Genomic DNA, 10577 nt, shown 5'->3' on the forward strand with positions numbered 1-10577 from the left:
GGGGGGGAGGCGGAGTTGGCATGTGAAGGGATGCCAAGGCATGAATTCTGGTGCCCGAATGTCATATCCTCATCAGCCATCAATCATGACTTAGAAGATTTGGAATTTATCAAAGGCTTGGGACAATTGGGGGTGGAAAGGTTGAGAAGACCCCGACACTAGGGCTTGGGTAACTAAAATGTTATCATCCATAAAAAAGGAGTGGAACCACGCGTACTTCTATTTGAAGTAGAGAGCAACATTTTTCTATTTGTCATGCCGAAGACAGAGAGTCTTCCCTTTACCACGAAAACATGAGGCGGTCGTGGAGGGAGATGACATGGTTGTTCCTGCCGATTGGGAGGGAGATGTGATGAATCACATGGCTTTGGATGATCGTTGGATTGGTTTGATAAGGTTGTCCTTTCTAAAGGTGGTCAAGGAGGGAGATTAGCTGGTAGTTGTGTGGGATTATTTTCTACTCCAATTTTGTAGGGATTTCCTTGTGTGTGTTTTAACTTGGAGGATAGGATGTTAGCGCTACTCTTTGGCAGCGCGCTCTTATTTTTTTCACTCTTCTATCTCCATCCCATCCCTCGTAACCATGCAGGAGTTACAAGTCACATACCTTGTTGAGTATGAGATCTTCATAGTGCCCCACCCCGGAGAGAGGATGACACGGCTGAAGGAGCAACACAATAGACGACCGCCGTGAACGGCCCCAGATTCTGTCCTGGTAGAGTTGGCTCGACTCTATGAATTCGCAACCAGGATCAGTCATATGCCATTGCAAAAGGTGCGGTGGTCAGACCAACACATATACATACCTAAAGGGGGCATTGCCCTCCCCCGTCCTGCACTTCACCACATTGTATTTATTCAATAGTTGTTTATGGCGAAGTTCATGTATATAGAATCTCTATACTCTAATACAACATTGAGTAAACGAATATAGTTCTAAACTGTCAATAAATTCTCCATTACCTCATATAAAGATTTGGCTCTCCCACAAATGAAGTCTATCATCCGTCGGATGTAGATTCGATTGAAGAGATGAACACCTTCGTTGTCAAACAAGGTGTCCTAGAACCCGAGTATTCCGCATTTGTATATCACCGCCTTTTCGCCAGCAAGCAGTAGACCCGCCGCTTGCTTCATTTCCTCTCTTGGCTGCGGCGAAGGTGCCGAGTTCTGCACAGAATATAACCACACAGAGAGTCTGAATCTTTATAGGGTAGGTAAGTATGCAAACAACTGTGTGATAACATTTGTACCGAGGCATCTAAAGATATCTAGACTATTAAGAGTTTGAGACAATATTGCGAGTCAAAACTGGGATGCCACTTAATCTGGGAGCTGCCATCCCACACGAAGAAGATTATGCTAGCACTAAAGATGTAAATGATGCTGAATTTGTAGACAGTGACAATAAAGGTTGAAATGGTTTGTGGGGAGGATGGTCAAGGATGAGTTAATGGTTGTCAAGATGGTCACGCTAATTTCAGGGTGAAATTTGTAATGGAGTCCTATAGTAAGAAAATGTAGAGTTGACGAAGGTAATGTTGTAGGTGCAGATAAAGACTGCTTTGATATATATGGGGGCAGGGGGGCACCCCAAAGAAAATGTAGTAGGACTCCCCCCTTGGTGCGCCTCCTCCATAGGCCGGCCGCCTCCCCCCTTGCTCCTATATATATGGGGGCAGGGGGACACCCCAAAGATACAACAACAATTGATCCTTGAGATCTATTAGCCGTGTGCGGTGCCCCCCTCCACCATAGTCCTCCTCGATAATATTGTAGCAGTGCTTAGGCGAAGCCCTACGACAGTAGAACATCAAGATCGTCACCACGCCGTCGTGCTGACGGAACTCTCCCTCGACACTCGGCTGGATCGGAGTTCGAGGGACGTCATCGAGCTGAACGTGTGCTAGAACTCGAAGGTGCCGTAGTTTCGGTGCTTGATCGGTCAGGCCGTGAAGACGTACGACTACATCAACTGCGTTGTTCTAACGCTTCCGCTTTCGGTCTACAAGGGTATGTAGATTACACTCTCCCCTCTCGTTGCTATGCATCACCATGATTTTGCGTGTGCGTAGGAATTTTTTTGAAATTACTACGTTCCCCAACAGTGGCATCCGAGCCTAAGTTTTATGCGTTGATGTTATTTGCACGAGTAGAACACAAGTGAGTTGTGGGCGATACAAGTCATACTGCTTACCAGCATGTCATACTTTGGTTCAGCGGTATTGTTGGATGAAGCGGCCCGGGCCGACATTACGCGTACACTTACGCGAGACTGGTTTTACCGCCCTTCGCACACAGGTGACTAGCGGGTGTCTGTTTCTCCAACTTTAGTTGAACCGAGTGTGGCTACGCCCGGTCCTTGAGAAGGTTAAAACAGCACTAACTTGACGAACTATCGTTGTGGTTTTGATGCGTAGGTAAGAACGGTTCTTGCTCAGCCCGTAGCAGCCACGTAAAATTTGCAACAACAAAGTAGAGGACGTCTAACTTGTTTTTGTAGGGCATGTTGTGATGTGATATGGTCAAGACGTGATGAGATATAAGTTGTTGTATGAGATGATCATGTTTTGTTGAAGTTATCGGCAACTGGCAGAAGCCCTATGGTTGTCTCTTTGTTGCATAAGATGCAAGTGCCAAATAATTGCTTTACTTTATCGCTATACGATAGCAATAGTTGGCGAGACGACCATGTGACGACACATTGATATAGATCAAGATGATGAAGATCATGGTGTCGTGCCGGTAACGATAGAGATCATGACAGTACTTTGGAGATGGAGATCACAAGCACAAGATGATGATGGCCATATCATATCACTTATATTGATTGCATGTGATGTTTATCTTTTATACATCTTATTTTGCTTAGTTTGACGGTAGCATTTTAAGATGATCTCTCACTAAAATTTTCAAGAAGTGTTCTCCCTGAGTATGCACCGTTGTGAAAGTTCTTCATGCTGAGACACCACATGATGATCGGGTATGATAGGCTCTACGTTCAAATACAACGGGTGCAAAACAATTGCACACTCAAAATACTCAGGTTAAAACTTGACGAGCCTAGCATATACAGATATGGCCTCGGAACACGGAGACCGAAAGGTCGAGCGTGAATCATATAGTAGATATGATCAACATATTGATGTTCACTATTGAAACTACTCCATCTCACGTGACGATCGGACATGGTGTAGTTGATATGGATCACATAATCATTTAGAGGATTAGAGGGATGTCTATCTAAGTGGGAGTTCTTAAGTAATATGATTAATTGAACTTTAACTTATCATGAACTTAGTCCTGGTAGTATTTTGCAAATTATGTTGTAGATTAATAGCTTGCGTTGTTGCTTTCATATTTTTATTTTGATATGTTCCTAGAGAAAATTGTATTGAAAGATGTTAGTAGCAATGATGGGGATTGGATCCATGATCTGAGGTTTATCCTCATTGCTGCACAGAAAAATTATGTCCTTAATGCACCGCTAGGTGACAGACCTATTGCAGGAGCAGATGCAGACGTTATGAACGTTTGGCTAGCACAATATGATGACTACTTGATAGTTTAGTGCACCATGCTTAACGACTTAGAATCGGGACTTCAAAGACGTTTTGAACGTCATGGACCATATGAGATGTTCCAGGAGTTGAAGTTAATATTTCAAGAAAATACCCGACTTGAGAGATATGAAGTCTCCAACAAGTTCTATGGCTAAAAGATGGAGGAGAATCGCTCAACTAGTGAGCATGTGCTCAGATTGTCTGGGTACTACAATCGCTTGAATCAATTGGGAGTTAATCTTCCAGATAAGATAGTGATTGACAGAATTCTCTAGTCACCATCACCAAGTTAGTAGAACTTTGTGATGAACTATAGTATGCAAGGGATGACGAAAACAATTCCCGAGCTCTTCGTGATGTTGAAATCAATTAAGGTAGAAATCAAGAAAGAGCATCAAGTGTTGATGGTTGACAAGATCACTAGTTTCAAGAAAAGGGCAAAGGGAAAGAAAGGGGAACTTCAAGTAGAATGACAAGCAAGTTGTCACTCCCACGAAGAAGCCCAAAGCTGAACCAGAGCCTGAAACTGAGTGCTTACACTACAAAGGAAATGGTCACTGGAAATGGAAATGCCCTGAATATTTGGTGGATAAGAAGGATGGCAAAGTGAACAAGGGTATATTTGATATACAGGTTATTGATGTGTACCTTACTAGTGTTTATAGTAGCCCCTGAATATTTGATACATGTTCAGTTGCTAAATATTAGTAACTCAAAACATGAGTTACAGAATAAACAGAGACTAGTTGAGGGTGAAGTGACGATGTGTGTTGGAAGTGGTTCCAAGATTGATATGATCATCATCGCACACTCCCTATACTTTCGGGATTAGTGTTAAACCTAAATAAATGTTATTTGGCGTTTGCATTGAGCGTGAATATGATTTGATCATGTTTATTGCAATACGGTTATTCATTTAAAATCAGAGAATAATTGTTGTTCTGTTTACATGAATAAAACCTTCAAATGGTCATACACCCAATGAAAATAGTTTGTTGGATCTCGATCGTAGTGATACACATATTCATAATATTGATGCCAAAAGATGCAAAGTTAATAATGATAGTGCAACTTATTTGTGGCACTGCCGTTTGGGTCATATCGATATAAAGCGCATGAAGAAACTCCATAAAGATGGATTTTCGGAATCACTTGGTTATGAATCATTTGATGCTTGCGAACCGTGCCTTTTGGGCAAGATGACTAAAACTCCGTTCTCCGGAACAATGGAACGAGCTATTGACTTATTGGAAATAATACATACCGATGTATGCGATCCGATGAGTGTTAAGGCTTGCGGCGTGTATCATTATTTTCTGACCTTCACAGATGATTTGAGCAGATATGGGTATATCTACTTAATGAAACATAAGTCTGAAATAGTTGAAAAGTTCAAAGAATTTTAGAGTGAAGTGGAAAATCATCGTAACAAGAAAATAAAGTTTTTACGATCTGATCGTGGAGAAGAATATTTGAGTTACGAGTTTGGTCTTCAATTAAAACAATGTGGAATAGTTTCACAAACTCATGCCACCTGGAACACCACAGCTTAATGATGTGTCCGAACGTCATAAACGTACTTTATTGGATATAGTACGATCTATGATGTCTCTTATCGGTTTACCACTATCATTTTGGAGTTATGCATTAGAGACAGTTGCATTCACTTTTAAAAAGGGCACCATCAAAATCCGTTGAGACAACGCCTTATGAACTCTGGTTTGGCGAGAAATCAAAGTTGTCGTTTCTTAAAGTTTGGGGTTGCGATGCTTATCTGAAAAAAGTTTTCACCTGATAAGCTCGAACCCAAATCGGAGAAGTGCGTCTTCATAGAATACCCAAAGGAAACTGTTGGGTACACCTTCTATCACAGATTCGAAGGCAAAAATATTCGTTGCTAAGAATGGATCCTTTCTAGAGAAGGAGTTTCTCTCGAAAGAAGTGAGTGGGAGGAAAGTAGAACTTGATGAGGTAACTATACCAGCTCCCTTATTGGAAAGTAGTTCATCACAGAAATCAGTTTCTGTGAATCCTACATCAATTAGTGAGGAAGCTAATGATGATGATCATGAAGCTTCAGATCAAGTTACTACCAAACCTCATAGGTCTTCCAGAATAAGATCCACACCAAAGTGGTATGGTAATCCTGTTCTAGAAGTCATGTTACTAGACCATGATGAACCTACGAACTATGAGGAAGCGATGATGAGCCCAGATTCCGCGAAATGGCTTGAGGCCATAAAATCTAAGATATGATCCATATATGAGAACAAAGTATGGACTTTGATTGACTTGCTCGATGATCAGCAAGCCATGTTAAATAAATGGATCTTCAAGAGGAAGATGGACACTGATAGTAGTGTTACTATCTACTAAGCTCGACTTGTTGCGAAAGGTTTTCGACAAGTTCAAGGTGTTGAATACGATGAGATTTTCTCACTCGTATCGATGCTTAAGTCTGTCCGAATCATGTTAGCAATTGCCACATTTTATGAAATCTGGCAAATGGATGTCAAAACTGCATTCTTTAATGGATTTATTAAAGAAGAGTTGTATATGATGCAACCAGAAGGTTTTGTTAATCCTAAAGGTACTAACAAAATGTGCAAGCTCCAACGATCCATCAATGGACTGGTGCAAGCATCTCGGAGTTGGAATATACGCTTTGATGAGTTGATCAAAGCATATGGTTTTATACAGACTTTTGGAAAGGCCTGTATTTACAAGAAAGTGAGTGGGAGCTCTATAACATTTTTGATATTATATGTGCAAGACATATTGTTGATTGGAAATGATATAGAATTTCTGGATAGCATAAAAGGATACTTGAATAAAAGGTTTTTTCAATGAAAGACCTCGGTGAAGCTGCTTACATATTGAGCATCAAGATCTATTGAGATAGATCAAGATGCTTGATAAGTTTTTCAATAAGTACATACCTTGTCAAGATTTTGAAATAGTTCAAAATGGAACAGTCAAAGAAAGAGTTCTTGCCTGTGTTGCAAAGGTGTAAAATTGAGTAAGACTCAAGACCCGACCACGGCAGAAAATAGAAAGAGAATGAAAGTCATTCCCTATGCATCAGTCATAGGTTCTATAAAAGTATGCCATGCTATGGACCAGGCCTATTGTATACTCTGCCCTGGTTTGGCAAGGGAGTACAATAGTGATCTAGGAGTAGATCACTGAACATTGGTCAAAATTATCCTTAGTAGAATAAGGATATATTTCTTGATTGTGGAGGTGATAAAAGAGTTCATCGTAAAGAGTTACATCGATGCAAGCTTTTACACCGATCCAGATGACTCTAAGTCTCAATCTGGATACATATTGAAAGTGGGAGCAATTAGCTAGAGTAGCTCCGTGCAAAGCATTGTAGACATAGAATATTTGCAAAATACATACGACTCTGTAATATGACAGACCCGTTGACTAAACTTCTCTCACGAGCAAAACATGATCATACCTTAGTACTCTTTGGGTGTTAATCACATAGCGATGTGAACTAGATTATTGACTCTAGTAAACCTTTTGGGTGTTGATCACATGACGATGTGAACTATGGGTATTAATCACATACAGATGTGAATATTGGTGTTAAATCACATGACGATGTGAACTAGATTATTGACTCTAGTGCAAGTGGGAGACTGAAGGTAATATGCCCTGGAGGCAATAATAAAGTTATTATTTATTTTCTTATATCATGATAAATGTTTATTATTCATGCTAGAATTGTATTAACCGGAAACATAATACATGTGTGAATACATAGACAAACATAGTGTCACTAGTATGCCTCTACTTGACTAGCTCGTTTATCAAAGATGGTTATGTTTCCTAACCATGGACAAAAGAGTTGTCATTTGATTAACGGGATCACATCATTAGGAGAATGATGTGATTTACTTGACCCATTCCGTTAGCTTAGCACTTGATCGTTTAGTATGTTGCTGTTGCTTTCTTCATGACTTATACATGTTCCTGTAACTATGAGATTATGCAACTCCCGTTTACCGGAGGAACACTTTGGGTGCTACCAAACATCACAACGTAACTGGGTGATTATAAAGGAGTACTACAGGTGTCTCCAAAGGTACATGTTGGGTTGGCGTATTTCGAGATTAGGTTTTGTCACTCCGATTGTCGGAGAGGTATCTCTGGGCCCTCTCGGTAATGCACATCACTATAAGCCTTGCAAGCAATGTAGCTAATGAGTTAGTTACGGAATGATTCATTACGTAACGAGTAAAGAGACTTGCCAGTAACGAGATTGAACTAGGTATTGGATACCGACGATCGAATCTCGGGCAAGTAACATACCGATGACAAAGGGAACAACGTATGTTGTTATGCAGTTTGACCGATAAAGATCTTCGTAGAATATGTGGGAGCCAATATGAGCATCCAGGTTCCGCTATTGGTTATTGACCGAGAATAGTTCTAGGTCATGTCTACATTGTTCTCGAACCCGTAGGGTCCGCACGCTTAAGGTTTGGATGACAGTTATATTATGAGTTTATGAGTTTTGATGTACCGAAGGAGTTCAGAGTCCCGGATGAGATCGGGGACATGACGAGGAGTCTCGAAATGGTCGAGACGTAAAGATCGATATATTGGACGACTATATTCAGACTTCGGAAAGGTTCCGAGTGATTCGGGTATTTTTTGCAGTACCGGAGAGTTACGGGAATTCGCCGGGGAGTATATGGGCCTTATTGGGCCATACGGGAATAGAGGAGAGAGGCCAAAAGGAAGGAGGTGTGCGCCCCCCCTTTGGTCCGAATTGGACAAGGGGAGCAGCCCCCTTTTCCTTCTCCCTCTCCTCCTCTTTTCTTCTCCAACAGGGAAAGGAGGAGTCCTACTCCCGGTGGGAGTAGGACTCCCCCCTTGGTGCGCCTCCTCCATAGGCCGGCCGCCTTCCCCCTTGCTCCTATATATATGGGGGCAGGGGGGCACCCTAAAGATACAACAACAATTGATCCTTGAGATCTATTAGCCGTGTGTGGTGCCCCCCTCCACCATAGTCCTCCTCGATAATATTGTAGCGGTGCTTAGGCGAAGCCCTGCGACAGTAGAACATCAAGATCATCACCATGCCGTCGTGCTGACGGAACTCTCCCTCGACACTCGGCTGGATCGGAGTTCGAGGGACGTCATCGAGCTGAACGTGTGCTAGAACTCGGAGGTGCCGTAGTTTCGGTGCTTGATCGGTCGGGCCGTGAAGACGTACGACTACATCAACCGCGTTGTTCTAACGCTTCCGCTTTTGGTCTACAAGGGTATGTAGATTACACTCTCCCCTCTCGTTGCTATGCATCACCATGATCTTGCGTGTGCGTAGGAAATTTTTTGTAATTACTACGTTCCCCAACAGCTCTTACACAAGAGTCAGACTAGATAGAGCTTTGTGCACTCCCGAGTGGGGAGCACGCTTTCCACTAGCGGCTGTGGAGCATCTAACAGCTGCTACTTCTGATCATTCGCCCATTAGAATGATGCGTGAGCCACCAGAAAGTATGCAAGTGCAGCGGCAGTTCCGGTACGAGTGCATGTGGGACACGCATCCCGAGCTAATCCCCACCGTCCAACATGCATGAGAGGTGAACGGCCCTGATCTTACGGCTGCGGAAGTTCGAGCGAACTTGCAATCTCTGTCTAACAACTTGGGCGAGTGGAGTAAGTCAACTTTCGGCAGTGTCAAGGCAGAGATAAAGAGGTTGAAGAGATATTTGGAAAGACTGAGGAATGATCCGCTGAGGGCTGCACCGAGCCATATTGAGATTAAAACGAACGATCGCTTGATCGAGCTTTATCTTCGCGAAGAGATAATGTGGCGCCAAAGATCAAGAGTGGCATGGCTGTCAGAAGGGGATAGGAATACACACTTTTTCCATCTCCGGGCGTCCAGCAGAAGGCGCAAAAATCTGATCAAAGAGCTACAGAAGCAGGACGGGCAATTAACGAATGACTTATCCGAAATTCAGCAACTAGCTCTAGATTTCTACAAAACTCTGTACACATCAGAGGGGGTGGAGGGATTAGATGATGTTATCCAACATGTACCCTCAAAAGTCACCGCGGCTATGAATGACACTTTGTTGGCGCCCTATAAAGAAGAAGAAGTGAAGAAAGCCCTTTTTCAGATGTTCCCAACAAAGGCTCCTGGACCTGACGGGTTCCCCGCGCACTTCTTCCAACGGCATTGGGACAAATGTGGAGCTGCGGTAACTCGTGTGGTATTGAGTATAGTGCGCGGAGTAGAAAGCCCAGAGTGTGTCAATGACACGATTCTGGTTCTAATCCCTAAGGTATCAAAACCTACTCTTTTATCTCAATTTCGACCGATCAGCCTATGCAATGTCTTCTACAAAATTGCTTCAAAGGTTTTGGCTAACCGGTTGAAGGTTTTATTGCCCGAGATTATTTCTGAAGAGCAGTCAGTCTTCGTGCCTGGCAGGCTTATAACTGATAACATAATTTCAGCATATGAGTGTTTGCACTTTATGAAGAGGAATAAGTCCAAGAACTACAATTATTGTGCTCTCAAGCTTGACATGATGAAAGCACACGATAGAGTGGAGTGGAATTATCTAGAAGCTATCATGAGGAAACTTGGTTTTGTAGCACCATGGATCAATACGGTAATGAGGATGGTTAGCACGGTATCCTTCTCAGTTCTGTTTAATGGAAGTAAATTGGAGGAATTCAAACCATCTAGAGGTATTCGTCAGGGAGACCCAATCTCTCCATACCTTTTCTTGTTGGCAGCAGAGGTCCTTTCGTGCCTGTTAAAATCTCAGAGTCAGTCATCCCAGCTCAGCGGCATCAAGGTGGCTCCATCGGCACCGTCGGTGAACCACCTTTTATCGCGGATGATAGCCTGTTGTTCTTCATGGCGAGTGTTGATGGAGCGGAGGGTGTGTCACACCTTTTGGATACTTACTGCAGGGCCTCAGGCCAAAGGATAAATAGGGACAAATCGTCTATCTTTTTTAGTAAGGGATGCCCTCA

The sequence above is a fragment of the Triticum dicoccoides genome, chromosome 7B, assembly GCF_002162155.2.
Source record: "Triticum dicoccoides isolate Atlit2015 ecotype Zavitan chromosome 7B, WEW_v2.0, whole genome shotgun sequence".
Lineage (NCBI taxonomy): Eukaryota > Viridiplantae > Streptophyta > Magnoliopsida > Poales > Poaceae > Triticum > Triticum dicoccoides.